Source organism: Pteropus medius, unplaced genomic scaffold, assembly GCF_902729225.1.
Source record: "Pteropus medius unplaced genomic scaffold, Ma_sr-lr_union100, whole genome shotgun sequence".
Lineage (NCBI taxonomy): Eukaryota > Metazoa > Chordata > Mammalia > Chiroptera > Pteropodidae > Pteropus > Pteropus medius.
In genome coordinates this window covers 2452030-2469505 of record NW_024354502.1, presented here as the reverse complement: position 1 = coordinate 2469505, position 17476 = coordinate 2452030, and the positions used below count along the sequence as shown (strand labels likewise).

The window sequence follows — 17476 nt, the reverse complement described above, 5'->3', positions numbered from 1 at the left end:
TATACACTGCTTAATGTCTATACACTGGGTCAAATGCCTACTAATAGAGGCAGGAGGAGGGAAGGAAAGGCTTAGAGGGGGTACTTCTCATACACTCGGCTGTTGGCAAGGCTGTGCTTCAGCAAGCGCTCGTCGTTAATTTGCAGGCTTTCATCCTCTGGAGGAGAACTTTGAGGGCTGCTCTGCCTATCTAATCAGGTGCCTGTGTCCATAGGAAGAGCAGTTCATTGTGTAGTATAGAGGATAAAAGCATGGGCTTTGGAACCAGACAGGCTGTACCTAAAATCTGACTCTATCACTTATTAGCCCCATGATTTTAAGTGAGTTACTTCGCCTGTCTTTGACAGTTTTGTCATCTGTAAAATGGGGGTAACAACAGTCCTTGTGTTATAGAGTTGTTCTGAGGACTAAATTTAATATGTATTTTATAGAGTTTGGAACAGTTCCTAACATAGCGCATGCTATATAAATACTTGCTATTGTTCTATTTGTTCAGTAGATCATGTTATCCCTTTTCAGGCACCAGCCCCCACAACCACTTCCTCCTGCTGCTTCTCTAGTTCTAGCTTCTTCATCTTCTTCCTGACCCAAGTTGCTAAAATCTGACCATTTCCTGAGCCTAAATGAATTACAACAATATCGTTTTTTTTTCCCTCTGTGATTTCAGTTGAAAAGGAAATTTTCTCTCAACTTCAATTTAATTTCAAAATTCAAATTTCAATTTCAAATTCAATTTTAATGTGATTTTCATTGAAATTTCTCCACAGGTGGGAAATAGTTCTATAGTCTCAATTACACTGAGTTCTGCCCCAAGAAAATTTGGTTCAATAGGTTCAGTTATCCGCAAGAAGCAGTGCTGGGGAAGGAAGAAAGCTTGAGAAAGGTGGCTTTTGCCCGCGTGGGTAAATCCAGTTCAGCTCCACTGTGTTGAGTGGAACTGCAAGTTGCAAGGGTAGTTTTTATACCCATTAACTGCCCCCTTTCTCACCTCTCCGTGGACTCCCTGGCCAGCCAGATGACATTAAGAGAAAAAGAACGTTAATGAAATGCCTACCACCAGGTCCACTTAAAAACGGAACCAATTATGAAGGTTAGCTAACGGCCATGGCAGAGAACGCCGTCTGCTGTGAGGGACAAAACGCAGAGCCCAGAGCTGTGATTTGAACCCAGGCCCCACAACCGAAGATTTCAGTGACCTTGGGGAAGTCCCTCCCTCTTTCTGGAACTCCTCTTCTGTTCAAGGAAACAGTTCAATCATTTATTCAACAAATATTTCTTGAGCTCCTACCTGTTCTAGGCACTAGTGAACTTCCAGACGTTTTACAGCTGAACCATTTTGCAGAGTACATCTGTGAAATCTCAAATATGGTGGGTGAACTTCGGGGCAGGGCCACTATGGAACTCATTGTTTCAATCTGTATAATTAACATATCACATAAGATGTGGCACATAGTATGCACTTGAACTATTTGGTGTTCTTTTTCAAGATCCACTTTTGCCTTTCTTACTTTCTGTATTATGTACTATTTTATTGATTTAAGGTCTCATATTTATCGGTTCCTTTGGGTTTATTTTTGCTCTTCTTTTTTTTAACCTATGTGGTGGAAACACAAATCACTGATTCTTAGCTCTTTTTTTTTTGGTCTCCACCTAAGTATTTCAAATTGTAAATTTTCCCCTGCCTTAGCTGCTTCCTAAAAGTTTTGACATACTGCCTTTGCACTATAATTGTTTGAAATATTTCCCTGTCCTTTGTGATTTCTTTTCTTAACCCATGTGGTAGGTAGAAGCGTGTTGTTTAATTTCCAAATATTTGCATATCTTTGTTTTGTGTTTTAGTTATTGAATTCTAATTCACTTTCTTTGTACACTGAAACAGAGTCTCAGAAATAGCAAGCATGGTGCTATTTCCTTTCAGCTCTCGAAGAGCTTTGCTCTACATATGTATAGTCCAGCCCGGGGCCAAGGATCCAAGGAGATTTTCCAGTCGGTATTCTGGAGACTCCTGTCTGCACAGTGCCCTTGTCTTTGGTGCACTACCCTGCAAGTCCCAGTGGCAGCGTTAGCAGCGCTCAATGCTAATCTCTGCCTCCTCAGTTCAGCAAGACTGTTTTTCTCACTTTGGGCTCCACCATCTTGTGGCATATGGCAACCTCAAGGCAGAAAACTGAGAAAACATTGAGCTCACCACACATGTTTCCTCTTTTTGTTAGAATTACAGTTCTGCACCGACACCAGCCCCTCCCTGTCCAATTCTCTTGCAAAGAATGCTTCGTATGTTTTGTTCAGTTTTACAGTTGTTTACAGTAGAGGAAGTGGGGGGCAATCTAGAAGCCATACTCTGTCAGGGCCAAACCCAAAGTATTACTTTTTAATGTAACCCTATTTAAGTTACAAATATTAAACAGAAGAAAGTGGTTTTGGAAATTTAGGTTTTGAAATGTGCGTTTTTTAAAAATGTACTTATTTAACAAAATGTACTTAATTTTTATCAGCGGTTTTAACTTAATTTTTCTTTGCATTTCTAATAACCACATCTTTCATTTTATGAACTTCAGAGGGAAATATTATTGAGCCATTTTTCTCAATATGTGAGCAACTCGCAAATTGAACCAGCAATTGGTATAGAAAAACTCTTTCTAATAGAACCTGAACGGAGCTTTTTATTTGATGCTTTCTAAAGGTAACACAAAGAACTAATTAAACGACTAATCAAATTAATTAATTAATTAAATGACTAATTTAATACTGAAGATCAACTATGAATGGCTTGCTAACTGGTTTACTTCAGCACAATGACATCATCTCACAGTACAAATGATATCCTGATGTAGCTGTGACGTAACTGGTTGATACCTCCCTTCCCTTAGGTAATAATGAATCCTTTACTAATATGTTAAGAGTGATACAACTCTTCCTGCTCCTGCCTGGATGTCCTTACTGATTCACACCTGACTCTACCTGTTTTGCTGAATCTCTTCTGCTTTTCATATTTGTCTGTGACAGCTAATCCTGTTTCATAAAAGTCATTACATCTTTATTGAAAGCCTAACTCCACAGAATTTTCAAACTCTTTGTCTGCAACTCCTTATAGGATACCTGTTATAAAAAGTCTTCATTTATTGCATTTATATTAGCCATTCCTGTTCCCAGTGCCTGCTGCACACATCCATGAAAATGCTGAAAAATGAGGGTGTTTTTCTTCCTCCTTCAGAGTATCTGGGAACAGCATCTCCTCTCTGTAGCAGGGGGAGGGGTTTGGGCTGCTTGTCTCTTGACTAAAAGAAAAAAAAATATCCAAGTTTCATTCTATCTGAAAAAAAATCTGTTTCACTGGGTCAAAGGTTATTTATCCTATACTAACTCCTTTGTCACACTGTTAAAATAATTCCTAGCTGTGACCATCTCAGGTTTTCCCTTTTAGTTATTTTATGCTCATTTAAAATGATACAAATGAATTTAATAACATCCATTTCTGGATGTTGGAAAGATTTTCTTTTTCCTATGGTTCTTTCATATGTTACAAAAAGACAAGACTATTGGATGGTGAATTCTAGGTAGATGAGATATTATTCTATCTTCCATTCACTTGTATGGATCCATCAACCAGCTATAATTTAAAGTCACAAATACCACTATTTTGAGGAAAAAAAATTATGCTTTATACAGAGGATCCAAAATAAGCAGATTCTCAGTCCTCAAGTTGCTCAAAGCATACACAGAAAGCCCAGGCATATACAAAACTAAATAATTATTTTTTTAAATGCAAAAAATAAAGAAAATTTTGTGAAAAAGAAAGGATTGGGCAGGTAATGTGGACAATTTAGAGGAGAAACAATAGAGTGGGCTGAGAAACCTTTTTATAGAAAGACGATGTTGTCAAGGAAAGTATGTCCAGCCTCTGCATACTTATTATAGCCTAAAAAATCTTGATGCTTAAACCACATGACTGTGTTTATAGGCAAAGGTTTAAAAGGCTCTTGGTTGTTTAAAATACAATAGGCTGTGCTAATTTGATACTCTATCTCCTTATTTAACATATAATCCACCATCCCTGTGCTCTGCTCTCTTTTTCTTAGTAGAGAACCTGATCTGCTTTCTAGAGCCCCGCTCCTCCTCTTTGTCATTGCCCCCTTCCTCACTGGCGATGTAACCAGTAATGGGGCTGGCTCCATATTCTGATTCCAAACAAAGCTGCGGGCCAATATGGACTTTTATACCCAGGCCATAAATGAATGAGGAGCAATGGACTAGGAAGCACATCTCTAAATACACCCCCAATTATAATTGGATTGTACACGGTCCCTTGGAACTAAGGAATTGCAGATACAGTTATTGCTCTGAGGCCAGATCTGAGCATCTTTCTTCCTGCCATGTCCCCAGGGATACAGAGATAGGAAATTTAAAGAAGAAACATCAAACAAAAAGGAAGATGTCGCCGTATTAAAGAAAGGTTCCCCTTGTCTTCAGCTGTAGAGATCATATTCTAATTATATCCTTTTACTTTCTTACTTTTAATATGTCTCCCTTTCTCTTGGAAAATGACACTAAGGCAGTGGATTTTGTTTTCCTTAGTCAAGGTGAGCCAACCCATGTAGTTTTCAAAGGGTAAATAAATCAGACACAAAGACTACAATGCAGTTCTGCAATGATGAGTAGGGGAAGAAACGTGTGTACTTCTGGATGTTTGTATTCTCTAGACAGAAGCTGAACACTGGAGCTAGGACTTACTGCTTCAGCATCCATCTCTCTCTGGGAACTCTCTTTATCCTTGTTTGAAAGCATGGACTGAGAAGTGAAACATAAGCTCCTTTTACAAAAACCTGACTCAATCGGGTCTCTTGCTTATCTGCAAGCATGAGCCAGCCTCCCCAGAGCTAAAACTTTGTTTGTTTGCTGGACAGTAGAAATATATACCCTCCCACTTCCCACTTCCCAGGGACATGGTCCAGGAACTCAAACTTGATCTGGATTTTAAATGATGGATAGAATAAATGCCTCTTTCAGAAACAGCCTCTTCATCTCAAGGTTAAATAACAATTCACTTTATATTTTTATTTCTTTTATAAAAATTTTTGAATCCTTTTTTTTTTTTGGCATAAAATAAGGTTGTAACACTATTCCTTGCAATCCATTAGTCAATTGATCCACTAACATTTATTGAATAGTTTATCCCATTGGTGAGACATTTTTATTATATGTAACACTCTTATGTATACTTGAGACTGTACTTGAACTTTTCAGTCTGCCCTCATTATTTATTAGTCCCCATATCTGCACCACGGTCTTTTGTTTTGTTTTTTAATGCCTACAGCACCTGGTATTCCTAGATGGTTTCCCATCTAAGTACTAACCAGGCCCGACCTTGCTTAGCTTCTGAGATCAGATGAGATTGGGCACGTTCAGGGTGGTATGGCCATAGACCTGCACCACAGTTTTAATACTTTAAGCTCAGAGTCTTAACCTCAGCACAACTGGCATATTGGAATGGATAATTCCTTATTGTGGGGAGACTTTTCATGCATTGCAGGGTGTTTAGCAGCATCTTTGGCATCCGCCCACAAGATATCAGTAGCACATTCCATACCCCAACTCAGCTGTAACCAGCAAAAATGTCTCAAAGACATTATCCAATATCCTCTGGGGGACAAAATTGCTCCCAGTTGAGAACTACAGTTTTAGCCTAATAATATACTTTATATACGAACTTAGAACAAACCAACTCTTGTTCTCCTTTCTTCCCTCTCAAACGTATCTGTTATTCTCATATACTTATTATTCTAGTTGAATTTCAGGTTCACTTTCAAATATATTTAAATATTTATATATTAACTTGGGGGAAATGACATTTAAAATATTAATTTCCCAATACACGTATATTTCCATTTATACCAGTTTTTTTTTTTTGCATGTAGTCATACAATTGGTTATAAGTTTATTATTAAAAATATTTTCAATTTGACCTCTTGTTTAATCCACATTATTACCCATAGGGTAGGAATACAAATTTTAACTTACATGTCACAGATGAAACGCGGAAGTTGGATGGAGAAAGGCTGCTGACTTGGATTCTACGATCCTTTCTTTCACCCTCTGCTTCACCCGAAGGTCTAAAATTGGGAAACAAGACAAGAAAGATATAAAGGACCGCGTGAGACATTTCCTACATCGAAAAGCAAGGGTGAAAGCAAAACTTTCATTTTTCAGTGAGAAGATTTTCCTCATGGTTTGGAGGGTTTTACATTCCATGCTTTCCTTCCTGGGCCTGAAATCCCATAAATTTCCTCCAACTGATTTCTAGCTCAATTTTGCAATTCAAGAGATTTGTGCAGTTCAAATCACTTTGAAGATTGCCCCTTTATTAGTGCTGCTTAGGTGAAACTCTGAGTCAATGGCGTCTCATTCATTCTAATAGGGCTCTGTAACTTTATTTAAAGGAGCAGCACTGTGTAATAAGGTGAATTATGTGGTCATGAGCTGAAACTCATTATGATCATAGACTTTTTGACTTTTCTCCACCTTTTTCTCTCTCTGTCTAAAGCTTAGAAATGGATGGATAACTTGGACAGAAAAATCACTTTGTCCTTGGATCTTTTTGCATGATCACTTATGCATGATCACAAAGAAAAGATATTTCTTTTTCTCCTACCTCAGGATGTGTCATAAGGGACTTAGTAAAGTAGGTTGTGGATGAGGCAGAAACAGCAATGGCATCGTTCGCAGTGAGTCAGGGCCAGCTTGGATGGATAGACCAGCTGGAGAGGAGAAAAGCCAATCCAGAGCAGATGCTCATGTCATGTCTGAGGGCATGTAGGAAGGGTCTAGACTAGTGGCTGGGATTAGATAAGATATGAAAGCAACACAAGTCAACAAGGGTGAGCCAAGAGAAAACAACTGAAAATCCAGTGGGCTGGCAGCTTCAGGGAAAACTATAAATAACCAAGTTCTAGTTTCTGCGCTAAGTCCGAGAGCAGAGAGAAAAAAAGTTTGGGAAGGACTCAGGAAAACACAACAGAGCAGTAATATGAGTTTTATAGGAACTTCTTGATTGAAACGAGAAGCTGGCTCAAGGAACATGTCAGCGACTCAATTATCTGGTGCGGAGCATGAGATCCCAGAAGTTCAGTAGCAAATATTTCTTCATTTTATATCTTTATGTGTTAGATGAACCTGCTTTCATCACACCACGGATGAGAGATTATCTGTTAAACTGACAAATGTTTTTTGAGCACCTACAATGTTTGTACTGAGTGATCTGAAAAAGGATGTAGAGTAAAAAAAGATTGGGAATGTGCTGTGTCAAATCAAAATAAATATGGACTTAGAAAAAGGAAGACTTTATATAAAGTCTTTATGTAGACTTTATAAAGAAAGACTTTATATAGACCTTATAAAGACTTTATAAAAAGACTATTGCACTAGGAAGAATGCTCTCAGAAAACTGCACAATCAAATAGAAGAAAAAAAGCTTTTAGGGGTGGGCAAAACTAGCAGGAAATTGTGGGGTGCAGGGCAAATGGGTGGGGTGAACAAGTGGGCATTTTAACAGGGAAATGTTTTCATTTGTGGTTAGTGAATTCAATTCTCAGAATTAGCTGTTAAGGAGGAGACATTTTGCACCTTAGCAGTTTAGTGCTTGTTGAATCTTGAGGGAAAGCTAAATTTTAGGGGCCTCTGGGGAGGAGAGGTGCCTGACCAAATTTGGTTATCAGAAATTCAGTGAGTACTTACTTGGTCACAAGGGAGAGTGTTAAATAGGGTGGTCAAAGGTGGGCTCATTAAGGATGTGACATATGCGCACAGTACAAAGACTTGAGAACTGTGAGGGGTCAAAACACCCTGATCCTGGGAGAAAAGCATTTCCGGCAGAGGGGAAGGCAATGCCTGGGAAAATAGCTGTTGGATTTGAAAAATAGCACGACAGCTTATAATCAATAGGCAACTTTGGAGGAATCAGAAAATGAATATAAAAAGTGCAACGACATGAATGAACCTGGAGGACATTAGTCTAAGTGAAATAAACCAGACACGGAAAAAACGAATACTGTATGATTTCACTCACATGAGGAATCTAAAATAAGCCAAGCTCATAGAAGCAGAAAGTAGAAAACTCCCCTGGTGCTTTCCAGGGGCTGGGGGCAAGGGGCAGGGGGAATTGCTATTCGAGGGGCATAAAGTTTCACTTCTGCAGAGAATAAATTTTAGAAGTCTACTGGACAACATGTGCCTATCGTTTACAATAGTGCGTTGCACTATTAAAAATGTACTTAAACTACTTAAAAATGTAATGAGTCTCAGGTTATATGTTTGTGCTACAATAAAAAATAAAAGCCCAATAATCACGAACATTAGAAAGTAAGTAGAGATAGGTCAAGAATGGATGGAGCTCTTGTGCATGACCTTGGACCTTGACTTTTTTCCATGCTACGACAGGGTCTGGTGGCTGAAGACATTTAGGACCACTGGATGTGTCATAAATGTCTGTTTTAGGATGAAATGTGTTTGGGGGATGATAGGACTAGAAATAACATCACTGAAATGAATTTCTACTTAGGATATACAGGTATTTTAAAGTCTTGTAAACCTTGTGAAGATCTTCCCTCTTCATCGATGTATTTGTTCTTGTACATTTAGGATGGTGTGTTGTGTGTCTGTGTGTATTTCTGTGTTCAATAAACATCTATTTCTTAATGCATTAATCTATAAATACTCAGTTTTTGCTGCTGGAAATAGAGTCCATTCAATGCACATTCTAGCTATCACCGGTACTTAAAAATTTAATTGCAACACTTGGAATTTTCTTATATCCTACAACAAAAAGAGCTTAATTTGTTTTAAGATGTATTTTCCTCTAAATTTTTAGTTATACCATTACATCACCCACAGACCGATAGCCGCAATGCCTTTTGTTCTGACTCTTATGCTTCCTTTCTTAAAATCTAAAATCTAAGCATGGTGCCTGGCACACATTATCTCTCAAAAATAATAGTTCATTATTATTTTCTTTTTCTCCCTTTTCAGATATCTGGAAAAATTATCCAGTAAATATGTCACATTTAGGTGCTTTTATTTTTCAGTCACTATTATATTGTTTCAAATCTCTCAATCTTGTCCTGTAACTTAAAAATCTATTTTTCTTCATATTCTCATCTATTTACTATCACATGTGTAACCAAAACCTGAAGGTAACCCACCTACCATCTGATAGTAGTATGAAAGTCTCAACTACTATCAGAACCAGATGTTGATTTAAATCATTGCAGACACAATAAAATAATAGATATTATACAGGTGCAAGTAAATTGCTAGATTTCTCATTTCTTATTTCAAGTTTTGTTAGTTGTTCTATTTTTCAATATTTGGTAAATTGGTTAAATTCAAATATATAAATGTATGATTTTTTCCAAAGCACTATTAATATTGTTATTATATTATCAGATATCAGTTTTATCTTTCCATTGTTTTATTATGACTTTATGCTGTCATCTTCTCCCTGTTGATGACTTTTAAGTATTTATTTATTTAATACATATTTGAGGGTAAGCCTGTTTTGTTAATACTCCCTTAGTAATAGTAACAGCATGAATTACTATATTTTTACTGGTTAATTACTCTTTTGGTACTATTTCCTATGCTTTAAATACATGTTTTCATTATGTTATATTAAACATATTTTTGTAGGCTACAATTTGTTATATTTAATTTTGAAATTTAGAAGATACTCTTTTTAATAGAAACCACCAAGATGTTCACAATGAATGTTATATCGGATACGTTTTGGATTTTCTCTTTTATCCTATGAATTTACTTTTGCCATTCCTAGAGTTCTCTTTTTATGCATCTGTTATGTGTAATCATGTTTTAAAACTCTTCCTTCCCTTTTTAAACTCATTTGAAAGATAATTCTAGCTCATCTAATTTTCCTTATATTTTAAAATATTAATATGTGTGTTTAGAGCTCTATTTTCTCTCTCTTTTTTTTTTTTCCTTTCTGTTTTTAAATTGGCAGATGACTTCTACTCTCAGAGAAATAAGAATCTGGGCAGACTTCTGGCCTCAACCTCTGTTAGGAGATGATGTTGCTTTTAACAAAACTGGCTACAAGTGTCCCTAGGCCCTCCCAACTGTCCTGACAGACATATTGAGGTACAGAGCCATGGAAAGCGGGGCTTTTTCAGTGATTAAAATCTCATCCAGCTGTTCTATCCAACACCCCAAGGACATATCACTGAGCTTGACATTAGTGAATACATTCCAGCTCGTGGACAAGGTGGACATAAAGGAATTCTGGAGAAAGAACTGCGTGCAGCAAGATGGACTGTATTCTGACAAATATCTCCTGTTGAAGGATATAGAGGTGAGAAAAGAAAAGGCTTTATTTGCTCCTCATAGGAGGGTCAGTCTGAAAGCGCAAAGGCTCTGACATCTGGCGGTTGGCCGAGGTTTTGTCCATGACGGGTCCTATGAGTCCTGAGGCTGGTCATGAGACTTGTGGACCAAGAAACAGGGCTTTTTTTTTTTTTTTTTTTTAGGACTACCTGACCCAAGGGGTCAGGCAGATGTTCTCCAAGGTCAATTAACTGTTGTTGATTTTCTAAGAAGTGAATTCGAAAGTTAGCTCTCGTCTTCTCGGAAAACGTGCCATAAGAGTAAACAAATCTGAGAAAGTACCTTGTGTACATTTTGTGGTTTGTTGCTAAGCAAGGTGAGGTGGAGGCTTGCAGCTGTTTTTTGCAGAAAGATCTGAGCCTTTTACACCCTTGAGCACCGCTGGTATACATAAGCCCCACTGGAAGTCTGCTCTGTCCTACAAAGACAGCAAACTACATCCCTATAATAAATGCCATCAAAACAAGGTGGGGTGTGGGGGGTGGCTGACACAAATCACAGATGCCACTTTCATTCCTCAAAGCTGAAATGGGTCCCATATTTTCACTGCTCGTTAGTCTAGAAGTTAAAGGAAGAGGTTAACTTGTGTGTTTGTAACTAGATGATGTCCAGAACCAAATTTTGAAGAACTGTGTGGAGAGGAAAGAAAAATAACCTCCAATCACTGGTCTGACATTGACTGTAGAATTCCTGTTGTTGTTGTCTTTTCATTTTAATTTTACTTTCAATTACAGTTGACAGCCAATATTATTCTGTATTAGTTTCAGGTGTACAGCATAGTATTTTTTGGCTTACAGTCCTAGCTTGCAGCTGCTGAGCAGAGAGGCTGTCTTTCCTTTTCTCTCATTTCTTTTCTAATTTCTCTTACAGTGAGAGTGAACAATTACAATTCCTAGAAAGGCAAAGATGATAGCCTAATTAAACGTGTAGATTTGTACAACCACAGACAGGGAAGAATCCACAGCAACCGCTTCGACCAAATATAATTTTATTACTAGCTTCTCGAACTGCTTATGGAAAAGGAACAGTTTTATTTTTTGAATTTCTAGTCCTTTATAGCCTGATTCTTTTATAAAATATAATCAAAATGAATTACTAGAAAAATTATGAAAAGGCATAACGTGAAACTCTAAACTTTTTATTATTAGAATGAACAGACATGCAATTTCTTTGTCAGATTGCTATGAAAAGTTTCTGAAGTTTTACTCTCAATATCCATACTCATCTTGTCATAGATTGATAACAAAATAATCAGAGGCCTGTTTGGGTTCGTGGATAGCTTTGGAGTTGTATTTTCCCAAAGTTAAACTTGCTGAGAAATAGTGTGACTAATCTTTTTAAACATACATTTATTGAAATTTCTCTATATATCTGTGTACCTATCTCCTCTCTATCTATCTATCTATCTATCTATCTATCTATCTATCTATCTATCTATCTATCTATCTATCTAATCATCTATCTACCATCTAATTTTACCTTGTATATTATTCCCCCCTGCTAATTCAAACTGCATGATCGAATTCTATTCCATTCCATTCTATTTCACTCCACTCAATGGATCCCCTAAAATTGCTGGAAAACAGTGTCTCTGGCTGTGAGTGTTCATTTTATATTTCCCGATTGCAGGTTTTTAAGTAAATGATAAAAGTCACATTAAAAAGTGAATTGGTCTATATTTTAGGCTCACTCTCTTTTACTTCTTGATAAAATCTTTGGGAGACATGTTTCGATTGTCAGAATTTCCTTTATTTTTGGTTATGCCTTAAGATTTTCACAATGAAATGCCTAATTGACCCGTTTTCTTCAGATACTTTGCTTTCTTTTTTAAAAAATCATAGTATTTATTTTAAAAAAATAATATTTTCACTTAGTTTACTCTTGAATCATTTATTATTTTTATTCTTTAAAGGTGAGGGGCTCAGTTAACAATCTGTTTCAGTCTCCATGTATTATTATATCTGTTTTCTACTTCCTGCTGGGCAAAATCAGCATATCTAGAGTCTAATGATCATCATTATTATTATCCTTATCTCAGATTTGCGATAAAACAAAATCTAAGAGGCCACATCTGTAGTCATTCACATTCTGGTGTCTCTACTATTACTTACTTCCTCCTGGACTTGTGTAAGATTCTGTCCTTGCACTTGCTGGGGAGGACAAAAGTCTTTTTCTTTCAATCCTTTTAAGTTCGGTTAGGGCTCTTTAGCAAAGACAGATTCACAAGAGAAAAACAAATACGTTTTTTAAAATAAGTTTGTTAACATGTTTATATGTAGCAGAAATTCAGGGATCAGCAGCTCAAAGGTTTGGTTAGAGCTTGCTTAGCAAGGGGACAATACATTTTTAAAGGGCGACAACACAAAGAAAGCAAACTTTGGGACCCCTGGGCTGCAAATTGTGTGAAGGCAAAATATAAAGAAAACCGCGTTGGGGCAGGTAGGCGGGGGGAAGAAGGGAGGCGGGTAGTGGCTGCTGTATTAAATTAAGAATATGCAAATTGTAGCCCACCTAATGAGGGGGCAGAGGCCATCCACACAGGGTCAGCAGGTAGCTCCCTCAGCATCTAAGCTCCCACTTTGGAGCAGGGAAACCCCCGAGGTTATTTTGATTAGAGGCACAGTTCCCTTACAGCAAAATAAAGGAAGTGGAATCTCAAGAGTTGTTACTCACAGAGGGGAGAGCTTAAAAAAAAAAATGATTTATTACTTACGGATCTCGGAAATGGTGGTGGTGGTGGGTAGAGGGAGCGATGAGCTGAGGGAAGGGCAGTTCTCTGTCCTAGGTCACAAGCGAGCAGACTTAGGGCACGGGAGCATGCGGGCACCTATTACTTATAAGGTGGCACGGGCAGAGATCGCTAACTTTTGGCGGGCTCAACACTAAGTGGTTACTTTAAAAGGTGCCCCGGAAGAAGTAAAGCGAGAACGTGGGGTAGGAATCCTAAGCTCAGGCCCTTATCTAAATGTCCAGACTCGGTGTGAGCAATTGCCATTCTGTAAAATGCCTGCCTAGGCAGCAACATTGAAAAGCTCTTTTCTTGTCACAGAGAAACTAAAGGTAGAGAAGGTTAGTTAGTAAAGTAGGTTATGTAGATTTTTCTGGTGCCAGCTGCAGGCTGATAATGTCTAAAGTTGTCTCTGGTGATTAACTTTTGTCCTTCCAGGTAGAGAGAGGAGAGGGGACACACTTGTCAATTTATGTCAGTCCTGCTTTTAGGCAAATGGGGGTGGACACAAAGAGCATGTTTTGTCAGTTCCTTCTTAATTCCCTTCAAAGTAATCCTTTTGCCAAAGTGGCATATTTTGGAGTGGCAAATGCAGGTAGCCTTCATATTTAAGGTTGTAAAACTTGAAAATTAAAGGAAGATTTTTCTCTTTCAATGTTGCTCTTAAGAAATATCAATGACAAATTAATATTAATGTATCTATGAAATTTAATATGTGGAATTTTTAGAGTTCAATGAAAATTATTTTATTTCACAAAAATAAATACAGATCAGAATAAAAACAAGAATGAAAGAGTCATGAGAAATGGAGAGATAAAAATATTTATATGAATCCATTCGGAAACTAGACCAAGATTTAAGAAGAAAATGAAATTATTTTCTTGTATTGTATAGAAATTAAGAGCATGGATTCTGAAGCCAGATAAGCTAGGTTCAGAACTGGCATCATTAATATAATTGTGGGACCAGTAGACTCCTTAAGTGGGAATCAAGTGGTAAAAGTAAAATCTTCCTTATGGTATTGTGAGGATTAAATGAGTGAACACATTAGAAGAGTGTCCTGGGAGCTAAGAGTATGAAGATGAATGTGACATGCTTTCTGCTCTTTGAGAGTTATAAGAGTGATTATTCTTATGAATAAAATATAAAACGGTGAAAGTTAAACGCTCAAAGGTAAATGAATGGGTAGACAGGTGGACATAAACATCGAGGTTCTATTCGATAAATGAAGAAATTCAGGACCAAAGAGTTTGTGATTTACATTTGATCTCTTGCCTAACAAAACCAGCGCTGAGGATACAACTTTGTTGGCCATGTTTAAGTAACACACTAGGGCTCCTTCCTTGTGCATAATCTCACCCTCTCTACCTACTAGCTGTATGATCTGCGGGCAGTGACTTAGCCTCTCTGAGACATTTCTGTTATTTATGCGACAGGGGTAATAATAGTACCTCGCTTTAGAAATTGTTACAAATTTTCCCAAAGTGTGGTAAGTGCTATGCAAGAAAAGAGTATGGAGTAGAGGAATTTCAGCCCATTCAGACTTGAGAAGGCTGAGAAGGGGAGGTGGGGCCAGGGATGAATCCAGGGTAGCTATCATCTAAACTCTGTGTACCCAGCTAGATGAAGAGGGGGCATTGGAGGCAGAAGGAAAAACACCAACAAGTGTCTAGACATGGAGAAGAGCATAGGGTGTGGGGGAACTGCAAGTGGTTCAATACAGCTGGACGGCAGAGTCTCCTAAGGGCTGCTGGGAGAAAGGAAGGAAGCCCAAATGTGAGGGCTTGAATGTTATACTCTGTAGGACACACTAGTTTTGAACAGTAATAGGGAGAGATTGACAATTTTAAACAGATTAGTAGCAAAATCAGATTTTCGTTTTAGTTCACTTTGTACCATGGGAATCAAATGGTCGTAAAAGGAGACTGGAATGGAGGAGAGCATTTAGGAAGGTAGTACAAGTAGCCTTGAAAGGATAAGGTGATATGGTGATCGGGCCAGCATCAGAGGAAAGGGAGAGATGTAGATAGAGGTATTAAGTTGGAGTGGGAGAGACTACATGGAAGGAGGTTGGAGGATATGAAAAGTAAGTGCATTCCATGCAGAAGAGCCAGCTGAGCTGAAAAAGAAGATATGATTTAGCCTAGATGACTAGAGACTAGACTAGGTGAGTTCATTCCTTTTGCTGTTACTTCTGCTTGAAACACTTTCTTAAAAGATCTTTCTTCATGTGTGATTAAACCAAACAAATTTCCCTCCTTTTGCCTGAATCTGCTGACAAAGCAAAACACAGACACTTCAGCTTTCTGTTCTTTGTCTCATGGTTGATTATATGAGATAGAAGTTCTAACTCTCTCAGCCTAGTTCAAAAGCCACTTCCTGTTTCGATGACTAATGCACTTCTGCAGCTTGCAATAGAACCAACTACACTGTAAACCACCAATTTGCATATGTATTTTTTTTTTAAAGCCTTGGCTATAAAAGTGAGACAGCTCTGCAGATTTTCAGATTGGGGTGATCTCTCTACTGCAACAGTCTCAATAGTATTCGTCTTCTAACTTGTCTGTTTTTTATCTTTGACAGTTTGGTGCCAGGACTCAAGATCATTATTTGCCTTCAGAGTCTAGTCTGCTCTAGCCAGGTAATAAATAAGGTCACTTGGAGCTTGTTGTGCTCCATTCCTGACTGGGGACTAAAGGTGAGTTCTGCCCCTGGCTCTATGTTCCAGCATCTTGTCTGTTGGTAGCATGGTAAGAATTTTCTTTTTCTTTTTCTTTTTTTTAATACTTAGTTGATTTCTGGTATTGGTACTTTTTTTTTTTTTTTTTAATACTTAGTTGATGTCTGGTACTGGTACTTTTTTTTTAACACTTAGTTAATTTCTAGTACTTTTTTTTCTTTTTTTTAATAGTTTGTTTGGTAATCTCTATACATGAATTAAATGGTTTATAGATATCTCTGTTGGGTAATAGATGACAGAAAATCAATTTTCTTACTCTTTTTATCTATTTGTCTGTATTTTGAGCTCAAATCAATTATGAATTTGTACCCACTGGGAAGACAAGAGATTTTTTTAATTTAAAAAGTGAATATTTTATTTCTGGGTTTATGTCTGATGTATGGACTAAAATTTTAGAATAGAAGCTATAAGTTCTCTATGTCTGTATGTATATTTATGTATTTTTGGGGTATGTAATATTTTCTTATTTTCAGGTGATATTACTAAATTAGATTATAAAAAATTTTAAAAGAGCTTTATTCTGATTGACTTAGAACTAAATAAGGTCTTATACAAATGAAATATTCTTAAAATTCCCAGATATTGAAAAAATTAAACTTCCAATACGTTCAATTACTAAAAATATATTCTTATAGGCTAACTCAAATGTTTTAAGAATTCAAGTTTACATAATTTAGGTAAATTTTGGCAAATAGACTAATTTAATACTGTTAGTTTAATATAAACAGCCATATCTTCTGAGTCATCATATTACGTATAATATACACATATATTTTAATTCTACTTGGGCACATTCTTTCTCAACTTATAAAAGCTTGCTGATTTAATAAGCTATTATTTCAGTTAGTATATTTTTAAGATTATAAAATGTATAAATTTGTATTTTGTCAAATTAATTCATTATTCTGAAAAACTTTATTTAAAAAGTAATTATGTTCTGGGATATGTCAGCTGGAAGATAGTTTTCAGAATCTTTGGGTAACTTAAAATTTTAGACTGATGCTAAATTGAGTTTATTAATTCATTAGATACTAGGCCATATTTAAGTTAGATAAAATACTGAAACATTAATTAGTAAATATCATTTCATTTTTACGTACTTTTTGGCTTTTAATTTTATATAATACAGAGAGACTATATATTTGCGTCTCTTAAAAAACATATTTATTTTTGCCACATTAAGAAGTTGTACTAGAAAGGGTATTTTTAGCTATGGAAAGTTGTGAGACATATATTTATAAGCTCTGCTAGTCTGATAGATTATGTTAGTGCAGGAAAGATAGCTTACAATTTTCTATTGATAGAGACGCTCTCCTTGACCAAACTTTAGTCAAGCTCTTGTGATCTCTCTTGTACATTAGGATTCTTAGCCTGCTACACCTAGTTTTAACAAGGAATCTTTCTAAGCCAATTAATTTAGGACACCCTTCTCCCCCTTGATACCTGATCGAGTTCCTCCTGCCCTGCCCTGGCTATCTAAGACCTTGACCTGCTTTGAGTAGGATTCCTGCTAAGCCATATTAGCAAGAATTCCTCGTCTTTGATATCTAATCAAGTTTCTCTTAGTAATTTTCCATGCACTGACCCCTCACTCCGTTCTTTGGCTATCTAGCTCCATT

The 17476-nt window shown here is 36.9% G+C and overlaps 1 long non-coding RNA gene and 1 pseudogene across 1 annotated transcript in view; both read right to left on the bottom strand.

Annotated features, from left to right (window-relative positions):
- The window catches only part of LOC120595485 (uncharacterized), an 87667-nt gene extending 80489 nt beyond the window's left edge, over window positions 1-7178 (bottom strand). Inside the window, exon 1 of the long non-coding RNA XR_005650858.1 lies at window positions 6019-7178. This is a non-coding gene — a long non-coding RNA (uncharacterized LOC120595485). The remainder of the gene's footprint in view (window positions 1-6018) is intronic.
- On the bottom strand, window positions 5306-5424 carry LOC120595934 (uncharacterized; annotated as a pseudogene).
- Window positions 7179-17476: the final 10298 nt, after the last annotated feature.